The sequence below is a fragment of the Gossypium arboreum genome, chromosome 8, assembly GCF_025698485.1.
Source record: "Gossypium arboreum isolate Shixiya-1 chromosome 8, ASM2569848v2, whole genome shotgun sequence".
NCBI lineage: Eukaryota > Viridiplantae > Streptophyta > Magnoliopsida > Malvales > Malvaceae > Gossypium > Gossypium arboreum.
In genome coordinates, this window is record NC_069077.1 from 93,075,395 (window position 1) to 93,091,811 (window position 16,417).

Here is a 16,417-nt window from a genome sequence, read left to right on the forward strand (position 1 = left end):
AACCCAGCAAATAGTGTCTCCATGTGCGCAAATAATGCACCACTACCGTCATCTCTTTTTCTTGGACCGTGTATCTCCGTTCCGTCTCATTAAGCTTTTGACTCTCGAAAGCAATCGGATGCCCATCTTGCATCAACACCCCTCCAATCGCATACTTTGAAGCATCTGTGCGTACCTCATACGCCTTTGAAAAATTTGGCAATGCGAGTACAGGCTCGCTCGTCATCGCTTGCTTCACTTGGTTGAAGGCTTTCTCACACTGAAGGTCCCAATCCCACACTTTGCCCTTTTTCAACAGGTCCGTCAAGGGTGCAGCGATCTTGGAATAGCCTTCAATGAAGCGACGGTAGTAATTTGCTAATCCAAGGAAAGACCGCAACTTCGTCACCTTGGTTGGTGATTCCCAATCGGCAATTGCCTGAACTTTACTTTCATCCATTCGAATCGTGCCACCTCCCACAATATGGCCTAGAAATGGCACTTCTCGTTGGGCAAAGGAGCATTTCTCCTTTTTGACATATAGCTTATTTTCTCGTAGAGTTTGGAACACCTCCCCCAAGTGTCTCACATGCTCTTCGAGCGTCTTACTATACACCACAATATCATCAAGATAAACAACCACAAAACGATCCAAGAAAGGTTGTAATACCTTATTCATTAGGGTACAACATGTGGCCGGAGCATTTGTCAACCCGAATGGCATCACCAAGAACTCAAAGGACCCATACCTAGTTACACAGGCTGTCTTGGGCTCATCCCCTTCGGCTATTCTCACTTGGTGGTACCCCGATCGCAAATCTAACTTAGTAAACCATCTCGCGCTACCAAGCTGATCGAACAAATCTGCAATAAGAGAAATGGGATACCTATTTTTTATAGTGATTTTGTTTAAGGCCCTGTAGTCGATGCACATTCTCAAAGATCCATCATGCTTTTTTTGAAATAACACAGGTACACCGAACGGGGCTTTAGATGGTCTAATGAACCCGGCATCTAAAAGCTCTATCAACTGCTTCCTCAATTCCTCTAGTTCCGGTAGAGCCATCCGATATGGTGCCCTTGCTGGTGGTTCAGCATTGGGCAACAGCTCAATCTTGTGGTCCACCTCCCTCTTAGGTGGCAATCTTTTGGGCAACTCCATGGGCATTATATCTTGAAATGACTTTAGCAACCGTTCCACTTCCTTTGGAATTTCCCCCTCGAATTTATCATCCATATTGTCTCTCAAGGTAGCTAGGTAGGAGACTTCATTTCGACGGACTCTTTTGGCAAATTGAATTGCCAACAAGGTTTTTCCCTCCATGCTTTCCTTCTTTTTCATTCTCACCATATATCGTTTATTTGCATCGGAGATTGTCATGTAATTCTCGGAAGGGTGAATATCCGCATTAAACCTGTCAAGTAAACTTAATCCAACTACAAAATCGTAATCATCAAGTGGGATTACCCGAATCTTCCTCGATTCTAAGGCCAAGTTCCTTTGCCATTTCTTTAGACATGAATAAATCAGACGCACCAGTATCAACAAGTGCATTCAATCTTCTGCCAACTACGATGATGTCCACAAATATCAACCCATTGCTTGACTTCTCTTCAACACCTCCTAATATCAAATTGAGGCTTTTGGTGTCATCTTCGGCTTCCTCGCGTGCCTCCATGGCATGAAAAGCGGCTTTCTTTGGACAGACACTCATTCTATGTGGGCCTTGGCAAAGAAAGCACTTCATTGGTCCTTTTCTATCCCAAGGCTTACCTTGACTAGACCTTCATCATTCTTTTCCCTTTTATCTTTGTTTCCCCCACCATTATCTTTGGGTTTCGACTTGGGTTTGGAATAATCATTATTATCAAACTTTCTTCCCCCAACATCATAGAAATTTTCTACCTTGGCCATAGCTTCGGTCAATTCGGTGATATCTAGGCGACGCAACTCTTGCTTGGCCCACATTTTTAAACCATCATCGAACCAATAGAATGCTTCTTTCTCGTTCAAGTCTGAGATCTGAAGCATCAACTCGCTGAATTCCCAAACATAATCTCGAACAGTGCCTTGTTGCGTAAGCCGACGCAACTTAGCACGAGCCTCCTTTTCAGCATGTTGCGGATAAAACTGCTTCTTCAACTCTCTTTGGAACTCCTCTCAAGTTCTAATGGTCGTTCCTCCACGTTTCTCATCCGTGGACCTACGTCTCCACCATAAGAGAGCAACATCAGAAAAGTAAATTGAAGCGGTGTTTACCTTGGTGACATCATCCTCAATGCCAATTGCTCGAAAATATTGCTCCAATTCCCACAGGAAGTTGTCCACTTCTCTTGCGGACCTAATCCCTTGAACTTCTCGGTTTTGGAACATCCACATGGCGTTGCCGGTCCCGGCCAACATCCCACTTCCTGTAGGCGTACCTTACAGATTCGAGCTCCCCTTAAGCTCAAGAATCTCTTCCTTCATGGCGATTAGCGGGGCCTCAAGAGCTTCGTCCCTCCCCATCAATTTGTGCAAGTGGATCCGAGGATTCCAACACAAACTCCTTACTATCTTCCCTCGGTTCCTCCATACGGGTCGAGACCACTTGAGTGTCTCCTTCATGTCACCAACGGACTCCTCGAGATTAACCACTCAATTTCCAAGCTCCACAAAGATATCCTCGATCGACTAGCCTTTCTAGCCCTCCCACGGGTCTCTATTGGCTCATTCTGATCAATAACTTCTTTCGACATATCTCAAAAGTGCTTTCAAACCGGTTCTGGTACCAACTGTCACGGACTTAGGATTCTTGCCTCACAATCCGTGCGGCCTTAGGCAGTTTCTTACTCTAAAAACGCCTAAGTCAGCCTAACTCCCACAAAAGAAGGATTCAATAGAATTCTTCCCAAAACACAACTCAAGCGAAAGCAACTCAAAGCCAAACAAGATGAAAGAAGAATGAGACAAGAACAAGCCAAGGAAAATAAGAACACAAGAGAGAGAGAACTTTGAGTGAATGCTCTCAAGAATTCTTATTGCTCAAAACTCAAGTGCTTTACAATGAGGGAAGAGGCCTCTATTTATAGTTGAGCCTCTCCAAATCCAACGGTACAAAATCAAGTACATCAACGGCTATGATTAAAGGGTATCTACAATCAAATCTCTAAGAATATAAAATCATATCTTCTAAGATTACCTATCTTATCTAAGATATGTAATCTTATAAAATAATATCTTATAAGATTACATATCATATCTAGGATCTCTAAGATTATAAAATCATATCTTTCAAGATCATGTTTCCATATTTGTCTAACTTGTAGATGGGCCTTCAATCTCTTCAAGCAACGGGCCAGTCCGATTGGGCCAAATGACCTCCTTCCTTCTTGATGGATCGCACAGATGTGTCATGGTTGCGGGCTCCCATGCGCAACCCATGACACTAGTACGACACTCCCTTACCGTTGGTGGCTTTCGTAGATGGGTCTTCCATGGAGTATGAAGGGGATTTAGATGGCAACAAATGGACAGTGGAAGCCATTTTTGAGTTATAAAGGTGTTTGGGTTTGATTGAAGGTATTTTTGAGTTATAAAAATGCTGAGTTATGAAGATTGAAGACATAGCTTGAGGAAGTTCAAAACAAAAAACTTAGCTTAAGATAGGATAGGGAGACAACGAGACTTTACTTTTTTAGCTTGAAAAGGTTTCTGGATTTATTGATTGTCTTACAATTTCTTTTTTTTGGTATCATTACTCTTTCGTTTATCTTATAAGTTTTTAATAATATATTTATTCTATTTATTCGTCAAATAGGCAAATTTACATATATATATATATATATATATATATACCTTTTCTAAGAATTTATTGATTTATATTATTTTGAAGAGAGAAAAAATATGCTCTATAAAATGTGTTTTCACTGATCTATCAAGAATAGTGTGTCTTATAGGATGCATTTTCTTCTCTTTTCTAAAAACGCAACATATGTGGCGTGTTTTATTTAGCAGATCAGCGAAAATGCACCATGTAGGATGCGTTTTATGTGCAACAATAACATTTTCTAACGGGTAGAAAATCCAAACGATTATTTTTTTCCTATATAAACCCTTTAATTCTCTTTTTCTTTTTCAATTCAACTCTCAATTTTAACAATTTGATTCTCAATTTTCAATTTGTTATTCTCAATTGTCAATTCTCGATTTATTATTCTAAATTCCCAATTCCAGAAATTTTTTTTAAAAAAATATTGTCTAAATCCTTTGATTTTATTTTATTCGATGGCATATCAGTTTATTCATTTGAATGACAAGCACATCTCAAGCGTTCAATTATAAATGGTAAGAAAAAATTATTTAATAATTTAATTTTAATCATTAATTATTATGATGTTAAGAAAATATTATTAAATTATTTAATTTTAAATAGTTAATTATTGTTAAAATTATTGATTTTTATGTTGATATACTTAAGTCGAAGATCAAATTTTGGAGACATACATAAATAACTTAAACGAAGATGCACCAGAGGTCATTCATGAACTCTCGCGAGATGCAAGCTTTTTAGACCCGGCTCGCGTGCTTGGGGGGACTAAATTGGATCCCCCAGTCATCATTGCTTTGGTAAAGAGATGGAGGTTAGAGATGCACACATTCTATATTCCCTATGACAAGTGTAGAATTACACTCGAGGACGCCAGTTTACAACTCTGTCTACTACTATTAGTCGACTTGAGAGAAGCGGGACGACTTAGTTAGGGATTGACAATGTTGGCAATATTGTACCGAGAAATATGTTGTGCAACACCCCCTACCCGTATCCGTCATCGGAACAAGGTACGAGGCATTATCGGAGCTTACCGAACATTATTAATTAGGGGAAAAGTAAAACAAAGTAAACATGTAATATTTAATAAATTCGTATAACATGGTAATTAACTTACCGCTTCTCTATATTCAACATAATTATGCAAAGCATAATTATTCGAATTGATCATGAGCCCTAATACCTATTCTGATCACATTATTAGTATTATAATTCATATAAATATCAAGAAACATGTATGGGTTCAACTTTCACTAAATTTCTCATATGCATATACTTTTACACATCATTTATTCACATAACTTATAACAATCATATCTATGTATTTTAAATACACTTTCATAACAATTTGTCTTGATTTCAGACTATCTCACATTGGAGCTTTACTCATCAAATCATTTGAAATACTATCTTTATACAAATAGTACACTTGAGTTGCACGATTCTATAATTAACAAAAAAAAACTTATAAAAAAATTTGATATTCATATATCATAGTCCCATGTCTCCATATATCAAATATATAACCATCATTTTCTTGTGTTTCAGATAAATACATATAACCATACATAAGCATGTCATTCACTATTTCTTCCTGTCTATCACAATTTCAAATGACAGATTCATGTGAATGAGCTCAATAATAACCATGAAAATACTTACCACATTCTTTCACACATGTTCCACTTATAACATATTTTTTTTATATTTCGCTTGAAATTTACTAAGCAATATTGAATATTCATTTATTAGGCAATATCAAATATTCAAATTATTCTTTAACATATATAACATTTAATTCAAACATGAATTTATAACATTTTAACAAAGTTTAACGTTTACCAAATATAATCGAGCATGTGATCAATTTATGCATAAGTCACTCACATATTTTCCTCCTCTCCATTCCACATCCTTAATGTATATAACACGCTTATAAGTAACATTATCTATAATTTCACTATTTACTTATATTTATATTCCAAAGTTGTCCATCAGTGTCATAGTCACTAAATTATTTTTAACTTGAGCTATGGAGCTCCAAATTAAGATCCGCTAATTTTTTCTGAAGCTAGACTTACATATATTCTTACCATAAAATTTTCAGAATTTTTAGTTTAGCCAATAAGTACAGTTTATTCTTTAAAATCACCCTTGTTCTGCTATCTGATAGTTCTGACCCTTCTTCACTAAAAATTAATTATCTCCTCGTACGGGAATCGAATAATGTTCCCGTTTGTTTATCTTGAAAATAGACTCATTCAGGATTCTAAACATATAAATTTAAGCCCCTAATTATTTTTTTCAATTTTTGATGATTTTCCAAAGTCAGAACAGGGGAACCCGAAATCATTCTGACCTTGTCTCACAAAATTCATTATATCTCATGATTTACAATTCCATTGCTTACATATTTTTTTAATAAGAAACTAGACTCAATAAGCTTTAATTTCATATTTTATTCATCCTCTCATTCGATTTCTACAATTTTTGGTGATTTTTTAAATTTAGACTATTACTGCTGTCCAAAATAATTTTAATGCAAAATGTTGATTTCCTTTTTACCCCAAATTTCACAGTTCATACAATTCAATCCTTACTCAATTAACCCCTCAATTGAGCTAATTTTTCTCAATTAATACTTTAGTCTATCATTTTAAACTACTTCATAACCCCTGAAAATCAAAACTTTAGCACTAGACCTTAATTCCAAACTCTTTCATAATTAGGTCCTAAAACCAATTTTCATCAATTTTACTTGATAAAATCATCATCTATCAAAATTAAAGCTTCAATTCTATATTTATTCATCATATACTTTCAGCACTCATCCATAGCAACTTTAAAAATTAGCCATGGAATCAAAAACTAATGACATAGTAAGTTGGAACCAATTGTAAAAGTCCAAAATCTTAAAAATTTCAAGGAGAATGCAAGAATTAAACTTAAATGAAGCTAGAGTATGAAAACCAGCTTGAACCCTCTTCCATGGCTATTTTTCAGCTGATGAAAATGAAGAGAAAATGAAGAGAATTCTAGATATTCCAATTTGGTCCCATTTTTATTTAGATAATTTTGGCAATTTTCCAATTTTGCCCTTATTTCACCTATTTCCTGATTTTTCTCAGCTATTGCCGCCCAAAATATCTCCTTTGGGCTTATTTGTACTTTAGGTCCTTCCTTATTTGACAATTGAGCTATTTAATCCTTCTAGCAACTTTTACACCTTTTTTCAATTTAGTCCTTTTTATTTAATTAATCACCCAAACATCAAAATTTTTTAACAAAATTTTAACACTACCTTATTGACACTCCGTAAATATTTATAAAAATATTTATGGCTCGATTTATAACACCGAGATCTCGATACTTTTTTTCTCAATTTCTTGACCAAATAAATCTTTATAAAACACAATTTACTATTTCAAAAATCTTTTAAAAGCTACATTTGGCTCATAAATATTAAATAATATAATCTACGAGTTCATTTGTCGGATTTGGTGGTCTCGAACCACTATTTCCGACATCGCTAAAATTTAGGCTATTACATGTTGAGTGACGATGCCAAAAAAAGCTAAAATAGGAGGTTGCATGTTTTTGCTTCAATTGTAGGCATGGTATCGACTACCATTTCTATGCCCCCAAGTGCAAGTCCTTTACGAGTTCCCACTCTTATCATGGTAAATTTCATTTGATAGTATTGTTATCGTACCAAAATTTTCGTTGTTTTAATTTTGAAATAACATATTTTTTGAACAGGTAGAACAAACTCGCGAAACACAGCAGTATATCGACTGACCTCAAGGACATCCAACTAGCTTTAGATAAACAAACAGAAAATGAGGTTAGTTTATTAATTTCAAATTTATTGTTTTTTTACTCTAACATTTGAAATTAAATATTTGGCACTTGCTGAAATTTATAAATTTGTATTGCAGTTTGTATGGATGTCATAAGCGGATATGAGGATGCAAGAATACATCCTGGACGAATTTTTGGCCAACCGCAGCAGCTGGCACATGAAACTACCATTGATCACCTTTACAACGGTTGAGATGCACAAATCCAACCGAGTGATGCGACAGTTTGAGTGTATGCAACATATTCTGTCGCAACCTTAGGAGCTCGAAGACTTACACTAGATCAACATGCGTGGGAGACTCGACGAATATTGGGCAACATTCTACAAGAATGCAAGTACGATTACTTACCGTGAACCATTTCTTATGCCAGAGTTGGCAACATCTTCGGATTATATGGACTAGTTTAGGTATCACAAGAAGTTGTACCTACTGCTGGCTTTAGAAAGAAGTAGACAACGTCGCTGTAAGAGACTAAGACAATGACCCATTAATCCCAGGTTGAGAGGAGATGTTGCGGAAGAACCTGCATCTCCACCACATACACACGAGGACCCAATTACGGTGCAACCTCTGGGTCAGTATAATTCATTTGTTCCTGTCACAAACATTTTCTATATTACACCATCATCACAACACACATAATCGTTCCCTGCATCAACACATATAACACTAGTTTATTTTACACAAACATAACATTATGTGCAATCATTCCCTACAACAACACAGCAATCACTAGTTTATTTTACACAAGCATCACTGCACGCGTAATCATTCCCTACACCGACATATCCATCACCAATTTATTTTACACAAGCATCACAACATGTGCAATCATTCATACACCGACACAACCATCATCTATTTATTTTTTTCATAAGCACTATAACATGTGCAATCATTCCATGCACTGACACCTTCTCCAATGCTATATGTCGTACAATCGCAACCTACCGTATTGTATTATATGCCCTATACGATAGTTGTACAGACGCATTTGGTATCGTCGATAATGTCACAATCACCCCCAACATCGTTATTCTTCCGAGTTTGGTTGTCCTTGCATATGCTGACTCAATCAGTGGAGTGCAATATGGGCGACTAGGACACAGTCATAGTCATCCACGAAGGAAGGAGATGAGGTCATCGATCAACCCTGACGTGCACATAAAGATGAGGTCTAAGTCCCAAATGAGCCACCAGCCTAAATAGTGTGATGGAACCCTAGGCGTACCTAACACACACCCAATTGTGGCACACATTCTAGATATCATTGATTATGTTTATTTCTAATTTTTTGAAGTTGTTTAATTTTTTCTACATTCGTAATGTACACTTATTTAAAATATATATTTATTGTTTACTATAATTGGGATGCATGTACATAAGTTTTTAAGCTATGGATTTTGAATATATTGGGTCATGCCACAAACATTTATTATTTATTGCACGAATGTGTCCATGTTGATGAATGTCACTGCTCTGTATCATTTTTGTATCAGCCCATGTAGTTAGACCTTATGTGACATAAACAATACCTATGGTATACATGATCCCATAGGCTTGAACGTTGATCGAATGCAGTTACGATTCTGGTACCTCTATTGAAGATGATGCAAACGTCGGGCTACAACATTATATGCTTTCTCAAGTTAGTTAGGAAGAAATCCTAATCATCCCCGGATTCTTCGAGAGTTACTGCAAAAGCTATTGGCAAGATTCTCTGTTTACCATCCTGTGTAATAGCTATCAACAACTTATGTTTGTATCTCGTATAGGAATGTGCCGTTAATTTGGAAAAGTGGCTTATAATACCGAAATACAGTTTTACATTACTTGAACATCCAAAAAAATGTGGAAAACTCTTTTTTTAGGGGCCAAGCGATGGTCGCGATATGCAGGCTCTGTCTGCAGCTTGGTTATAGAACCTGGCACGTAACGCTCCAACACTTAACATCATTACCACAACTCATCATAGGATTTCTCCCACCTACTGTGCATCTTCTCTAACGTTTTCTGTTTTGTCAACCATGCCTTGCGGTAGGACGGTGAAATCGAACACACTATGGATGTGTGCGATCAAAACAAGGACCAAATCCTAAGGCTCGCTTTGACCATGGGTAATATAAAGTTAGAAATCATATCCAAATCTAATTTTGGATGATCGTTTGACATGCTTGGAAAACAAAAAAAAAAATTGATCAGCATACGTAATATAATGATTTAAAAAAATACCATGAAATTTGAGTCTCTATTGTTACTCTTTTGTATACCAGCTACAACTCATGTATGTGACGCAGTAAACTTCCTTATCGTCTAGAATGCCAACTTCTTCCTTACGGATGCCTTGATTTTCCATTAACATTTTGTTCTGCACAATATATACTTTGTCTCACATTTCTCCATTATGTTGTACCGCTTGACTGTGTCCATAAAACCATCTTTGGAGTCAAAATCCATCCCAACCTCTAAATGGGCAAAATTTAGAGACGAAGTCGCATGCCCTGGTCTTTTATAAATGTGTAACAGTCTGATCGGACCAATGGTTTCGGAAACACTAATCCGAGGTCAAAGAATTAATATTATTTTATATTTTATAGTATGATTATATAAGTGCATGAAAATTTGGATAAGCTAATTTCAGCGATTGTGAGCTTAATTGTGAAAAAGGACTAAATCGCATAAAGTATAAAAGTCCTATTTTGATAGATAAAAGTGTTAAATAGCTAGAGAACCAAAGTTGATGGTCTTTAAAGGGCAAATAGACCCTTTAGTAGCTGATGGTCGGCCTTAGAGGACAAGAAATTAGAATGGTCAATGGTTAGGTGACTTATTACATAGTAAAATATTACCTAGTGTCTAGCCATCATCTTTTTCATTTTTCCCTTCTTCTCCACCGAATTTTTCAGCAAAAATGGGGTTTTTGGAAGCTTGAAATTCCAACAACTTGTAGCCGTCACAAGTAAGTGATTTTAATGGTCTTTCTTGATTATTTTGGCATTTTTAGAACCCTTGCAACATAAGCTTTCAAATGAGAGGACTTTTTTGCAAAATGGTTGAAAGTCTAGGATTCTACCATGAGATAATTTATGTTGTTTTTTGAAATTTTATGGAAGGAAATGAATCATAATGGTGAAATGATTTCTCATAAAAACCCTAATAAGACTATTTTGCAAAGTTTGTAAAATAGATGGTAATGTTGTGAAATATTTGAAATTTGGGTTCTTATAAGATAGATAAATGGTCAGTTAGGCTTGGATAATAAGAAAATTCGATAAAAATCGAATTTTGGACCTAGGGGTAAAATAGTCATTTTGTAAAAGTCTAGGGGCAAAATGGTCAATTTTTCAATAATGTGAATTGTTGATTATGTGAACTTATCTAGTGAAATTTTATCCTTTTAGATCAAGAAAAATGAGGAACGGACCTTGACCAGAAAAAAAATAAGGTGTGCGAAGACTAGACTCGTTTTTACAAATTTTGTACCGATGTAAGTGTACGTGTAAATAATGCAATGTGAATCATGTGTAAATGCTTAATTGATGCATGAATTGTAATTTCTACGCTTGAAGGTAAGTTACATTACTCTTTTTATTATTATGCGGGATTATATGGTAATCCTTTTATCAGGAAAATATGTAACTGCTTATGTGATCGAATTTGTTGAAGGTAAATCTACAAGAAAAATCCCGTTTGAACTTTAGGAATAAAATTAGGAAACAAAGTGACATGTCACTAGGAACTATGTGGTTATGAGCTTATTTGTATATGTGATGTGTGATTTTATAAATCCGAGTGCTAGTCATGTACGTTCTACCGGTGGCTGGGTAACCCGACGTGTGTTGTGGGTACCTGTCAGCTTGTGTGAGCAGCCCGTGTAGTTACATCTTAACTGTCAGCTTGTGTGAGCAGGCTTGTGATTAGCTCGAGAACGACCATCATGTGATGTATTAAATAACGTAGCATGTGGCTACATATAATGCGTTATGTGTAAGATTTCCGAGTATCCAATAATATTCCCAGTGTTCAACGGGTAAGTTAGTAGTTATTCAGCGACTAAGCCAATATTGAGAATTATGCAATTGTATTACGAGTTGGTATACGTGTATACATAAAACTCTTGAGTAGAGAATTCGATATGTTAAATACTTATGGTAAGAGTGTGTATAAGAAAGTTAAGCTTATGAAACTTTGCCTTATTTTAATTTATGAGTTATGTTGTTTATTATTTTCATGTGAGCTTACTAAGCTTTATGCTTACCTACTTCTTTTCCATTTTCTTATAGTGCCATCAAGCTAGTATTGGGGATCAATAAGCGTCAGAGACAGTGATCACACTATCACCTGAAGCTTTTGGTATAGCTATTTCCAATGTTTTGATTTTTTTTGGGCATGTATAGGGACTCGAATCTTTAGTTTATGTCTTCTTAGATTAGCCACATGTGTTGGCTCATAGAATGGATGTGGTATTTATTGTGTATAGGCTATTAGTGTTGGCTAATATTAATTACTATTATTACATGCATTTGATGTAAATTTTAAATGGTTGAGGTTGAAATCGTTATTTATATATTATGCTTGTATTGGTTTGGTTGATCTTGTGTGAGTTAGAGCTAGTAAGGGTGGCAAAGAGGCTTGGTAAATAGCCTTATTTTGTCTACACAGGCAGACACACAGGCGTGTCTAGGCCGTGTGTGACACACGGCCAGCCCCATGGGCGTGTTGTCCAGCTGTGTGTCCCCTACACATAAAAATTTCAAGTCAGAATGCATGGTAGTAAACACACGGGCAGAGACACGGCCGTGTGCCTCAGCCATGTGGAGGACACAGCCTTTGGCCATGAGCGTGTGCCTTGGCCATGAGCCCCTTATTAGATGCAGATGTCAGAAATAGAATGTTAAGATTTTTAGACACGGGCTAGGACACGTGCGTGTCATGGCCATGTGAGAGACACGGGCTATAGACATGGGTGTGTGTTAGGCCATGTGAAAAACCCCTATAGATTTGAATTTAGAATTTAATTCACACGGGCGTGGGATACAGGCGTATCCCTAGAGGCTTAGGCCGTGTGTGTCACACGGCCCATCAGCACGACTGTGTCAAAATGAACACATAGGTGTGTTGCCCTTCCACACGGGCGTGTGCCTTGTTTCACGGGTAAATTTTTTTAAGTCGGCCAAGGACCCGAACCGGTCCTGAGTGGTTTCCAATGGACGTTTGAGGCCTCGTAGGCCTTCGTTAAAGAGTTTATTTAAATTTTTAAATTTGATTAGTCTTGTTAATTCGAAAACGTTGGAATGCATGTGATTAAGTATGGTAAAGCCTCGCATCCCGTTCTGGCGTAGGACTCGAGTGTGGGGTGTTACAAAAGGAGGACTGGGAATTTTAAACCATCCTTAGTAGTAAGATCGAGTTTGCACATGTGGGGTAGGGGTTTCTACGCCATGAAACCCAAGTCATCCCATCGAACAATGTTCGAAGCCTGACCGTCAGATCCACCATCCTCTGGTTCAGTGGGAATGAGATCCGGTTCTGAAATCATTACAATTTTCGTACAATCCAATCTGGGCTCTTCCACTGGGTTATTATCTGTTGCGAAATCATCTTCAATTCTTCATTCTCTTAAGATTGTCGAGATATGCGCTTACTGATTGAGGTTGTCGGGAGCAGACCATCCGTTCTTCTAAATCCGATGTCAAACCCAAAATCACTTATGTTTGACCTACCCCAGTAACTTGATGCCATACCCGCATGAGTGTTATTGGTGTTGAACATCAGCGTGCCAAAGTTAAAATCAAAGATACTGACAGAACGTCATGCAAGTGCATCATACATCCAGTGATCAAATACATCCGACTATCCCCCAAAATTAGCATTGAGGGGTGAAACCGATGAATGCTTCACCACTACTGATGATTATGATGGGTATTGGTATGAGCTCTGCAATGATGATGTGAATCCACAGCACAACTATGTAGTAGGACATTAGCTTCTTTATTTAGAGTGGAACTTGGTAGACACTATGCCATTGAGCTCGAGCCATCTTCGTACTCTTCGACGAAGTCGACATACAACTCTAGTACAACATTCCCACTAGAGTAATGAGATTTGATCACCTGCTCCAGATCGTTGTCCCTCCTGATCTTATGGATGGCATATCTAATGGGGTTATATGATGAGAGATATCTATATTTGAGGCTCGAAATCCTTCTTCGAATCCCCATTTTTTTCCTAATCATTGTTCGAAAATCTTTCAACATTAGGCTACGCTTGAATGCCAAATCCTTGAATTATGTTGATACAAAAAAAGGGTCAATTTTGCCTCGCAAATTTGACCGTTGTAATAGATAACAACTCTAACTCATCTGCTAATCTTCAACAAAATACCCTGTTCCACATGTTTAAAATTGAGAAAATAGTAAAAAAAAGAAGAAGTAGTTCTCATTATCCAAAATCAAACTTACACGTAATTTAACGAATTACCTTTGCTTTGTCAACAACATAGGAATGAAATTCAAGCTTGCACGACAACGATGATTGCTTGTAATGCCAAGTATCCTTTAATAATCTGCTTCAAATGTTAGTATGGAAAACCAAATGCATGTATTACGCTCTTTTTATAAAGCTTTTACCCAGGATTTTGTCGGGTAGAAAATGCTCCCCCATAAGTGCGTTTTTCAGAATCTTGAATTTTATCCTTGGAATCCTAGGTTGGAGAAACCTAGAGAGAAAACACCCTCAGTAGGTGGCATTTTCATCTGACATGTCGGACTTTGAGTAAAAATGCCCCCTATAGGAAGCGTTTTCACTTCAAAAATACAGAGAGAAAACACCTCTTGCAAGAAGCATTTTCATTGCCATGATAGATGACAACACCTCCTGCAGGGAGCGTTTTACCTCTAGGGGTTTCAACACCAGCCAAACTTAATTGCTTATGCATCTTAGACCCTATAACTCGGGATTGTCGGGATAATTTTTCCCCATTCCCTATATAAATGCACTAAACCTAAGCCTATTCATCCCTATCTCTAAATTGTTTTTCTTCTCTAGCGTTTTGAAATTTTTAGGTCTAAAGATTTATTTCTCTTGCTTTGAGAGAGACATTGTCTTAGTTTTAAGTTTTGTTGGGTTCACTGTGATTTCATATGTCGAGTGACCCACAAATTTCATCTATCGTGTGAGCATCAAGCCATTACCGAGAAGTCGAGATTGCATTGCAACTTGAGGTCCAAGTTGACGGTGGTTATATCATTTCGGGTTAAAGTGTAACTAAGGCTTCAAGTTTACAAATGTTATGCTGCCAAGGGACGAATCATAACTTTGGCCCTAGTTGGCGGTGGTTATGTGGGCACAACAACGATTTTTTTCATCATCAAAAGAGGATGCTATATACCACCGAAATAGAATTACAAGGGAGGCCCCATTTACGCTAAAACGAATTACTTGATTATAATAAAACGAATTACTTGATTATACTAAAATGCCAGTGCATTTTGTTCATCGTACTTCTGTTTCTATGGTGTATAACATCTTCCCCTGGTGATAAAAAACTCATTGTCATGCCCGCATAACCACTGTCAATTACGACCCCATTTATGCTCATCCCTTGACAACATAACCTTTGTAAAATTGAAGCCATAGTTACACTTCAATCGAAGATCGTATAACCACCGTCAACTGGGACCTGGAGTTGCAACACAATCCAACTTCTCGGTTTATGACTCCATGCTCACATGCCAAATGAAATTTGAAAGTCACCCAACTCCTTGGCATCATCGTAAATTTAAACATACCTTAAAACTATAATAATGATTATCTAAAACACTGGAAAAAATAAATGTACAAACATCTAATTTCAAACTGCAAAGAAAAAAACAATTTTTAGCAAAGTGAAAACGCGTTCTACAAGGGGCATTTTCACTAATTTGCCAATTAAAATGTGTAACACCCTATACTGGGTTCAACTCAAGGAACCTGATATAGGAATATTATATTTGGTGCCAAAGTGATTTTGGCTAATCACTAATATATTTGAACATTTATAAAAAAAATAAAGTTTTTATAACTTATATTTTAGTCCCTAATACTTGGAACACACTTGATCTTCCTAAGTACATGCCATTCTATTCAAAATTTTGAAACATACCCTCTTGGCACTTGGGGATGTGATGAGACGGATGCTCACAACCTCAATTACAATTCTTCAAAATCACTGTACCTACGCATTGAAAATAAACGCGTTAAGTCGGTGAAGACTTAGTAAGTATCCATGATATTTAAATTCTATTAAATTTCTTAATTTCCAATATCTCGTTTCTTTGTTTATTTATCATATTCATTTGTAACTTTTTACTTATTTCACAATTTAGTCCTTAAGTCCTCAAATCAACTTATAAAAATTACTCCTCTTTTTTATACATGTATCATATTTCACCATTTAGTGTAAATTTTCATGATTTTCTCACTATTTCTTTCACAATTTATTTTTAATTCAATATTTCAAACATGAATCGGAGATAAATCTTTATCTTGTAATGAAAATTGTTTACCTTTTTAGCAGAGGCCCAGTAGACTAAACAGAACACTTAGGATATACATAATTGATACAGAGGTGCATTATTATGCACTATTGAACAGAGAGCACTAAAGTGCTATACAGAGAGCACAAATGTGCTAAACGGAGGAGCGTACTAGGGTCCCTTAATGGCATGCCACTAATATCCTAGTAGTTCTAATCTCGTCTACTTGCGCAAATTATATCATGCA